Here is a 2,236-nt window from a genome sequence, read left to right as displayed (position 1 = left end):
GCACTCCAGATCAGACTCAAATGGGTGTGTCCCAGTCAAAAGCCCAGCGGATGCCAGTGGCTGGGGGTGTTGCCAAATTGCTAGAGGGCGTTGCCCAATTTCCCCATTTGTTCAATTACAGGATTTAACCATGAGATGGCGCTTCATTCACAAAATACACAATGGGTGTTGTAGAAACATCAATATTTTAGATCAAATAAAGTATATAGTTTGCTTTATGCAGTATATTTCCTGTAATATTGTACAGTAGATTGAAGTAAATCAACTTATACATTAAGATAAGATAAGATGGACCTTTATTAATCCCGTGGGGAAATTCAGTAGTTCAAACAGCAACAGGGTGAGAGTGAAAAACAGGACAGCACAGATTCACACAGATTAATAAAATCAAAAATAAGATGAGCGATAAAAAATAATAATAATAATAATGAGAAACTATGAAATAAGAAATGAATAAAACTAAAATGTAATTATCATATCATATATTATAATGTATTGTATTATTAAGTAATATCATACATTAACCCCATTATAGCAGATGCCACATTGAATGGATGAACAGATGTATGCATCAATAATTACAACAGAGTATTTCTAAATACAAGTTGTAAAAATACTTATATGTATTTAATATTAACCCTTTGGAGTCGACCGTCACGCCGGCGTGATCAGATCACATGACCTGTTCAAGCCGGTGCCGCATAAAAACAACAGTCCGTACAACATTGCCGTGTGTTTCTGTCGAAAGTACTGGCTTGAAACTACTGTATATCCCAGTCTTTGATTCATGCAAAAAGACCCAGTAAACACGGAGATACGGTGATATAAAGTTAATACATTTCAAAAGTATGAAATATGGAAGCACATATTTGAATATCTTCGCCATATTTGATCATTTTACAAAACGGAAAATACTGGAAACTGTAGATCCTGCTCAACAGGATGTATATGTGTATTTCTGTCGAAAGTACTGGCTCGAAACTATATGCCAGTCTTTGTTTCATGCAAAAATACCCAATAAACACGGACATACGATGATATAAAGTTAATACAGATATATTTCAGAAGTATGAATAATGGAAGCACATATTTTAATATTTTCGCCGTATTTTATCATTTTACGAAACGGAAAATACTGGAAACTGTAGATTCTGCTCAACAGGATGTATTTACCAGGAAGGGGTGAGGTAATCGGGTAAACGGAGTGATACGAAACGAGACGAAAAGAGACGAAGAGGGACGGCGGGAACCGAAGAGAGACGGCGGGAAATGGAGAGAGACGAAGATATACGAAGACAGGCTGCGGGAGACGAAGAGAGGCTGCGGGAGACTGCGATTGAAGTAAAGTGACAAATAAACATTGAAAATGTAGATATAGTTAGATATATTTAGAGTTTTGAAGACTCAACTATGATGAAGAGAACTCTGAACGTGAGTCAAGCTTTAAGCTTGTTTTTTGACATGGAGGAGGAGGAATCTGTGATGTTGCCCTCTGTGTCGTAGTTGACAGAAACCGCTTTGAAGCGTGGCACAGATAAAGACAGAAAAAACAGATTTTTGTACATAATGTGTATATATATATATATATTTGTATTATATTTATAATAACACTTTTGCCTTATCAGAATGAAATACCATGCTACCTCAATCAAACTTTCACATTATCGTAGTCACATCCCATGTATATATTTCCAGCTTTTAAATGGTTTCGTTGTGTATGTTTGTGTTGTGAAAAATAAAATCATTTTCAAAATCTGTTTTTATGTTTTTGTTGTGATTTTGGGTCCAAAATGTTCATATAGTAGAAGATCACCTACATCCAAATGAAATAAATATAATTAATTATGATGAATACGTTAAGTCTTGTTCATTGTTTTTCACTTTTATTAAATGTTTGATATTTCCGGTGGAAATGGTGGACTATCGGACATTCAAAATGCAGCATATTTTCACTCTTACACACATATATTCTCATTTTGCTCTCATGCGAAATCTACTAAATCAAAGTATGTTATGTATATTTAGTTTTTCTCCCTCTCTCTCTGTGTGCGGGGGATCACAGGAGGGGGGAGAGCTGTGGAATGTGACTCCACACATTCCGATGGCCAATTAGTTTTAAACAAAGGGTCCCCAACATACATAGGACACATGGGGGGGTTGGGGCTGGAGAACGGTATGAACCCACCAGGGCTGTTTCCTCAGAACGAGAGGAACGTTTTTACCAGGACAGCTTTTT

The sequence above is a fragment of the Pseudochaenichthys georgianus genome, chromosome 18 (assembly GCF_902827115.2).
Source record: "Pseudochaenichthys georgianus chromosome 18, fPseGeo1.2, whole genome shotgun sequence".
Taxonomy (NCBI): domain Eukaryota; kingdom Metazoa; phylum Chordata; class Actinopteri; order Perciformes; family Channichthyidae; genus Pseudochaenichthys; species Pseudochaenichthys georgianus.
The sequence above is the reverse complement of the archived record's forward strand: the minus strand, read 5'-3'. Positions refer to the sequence as shown.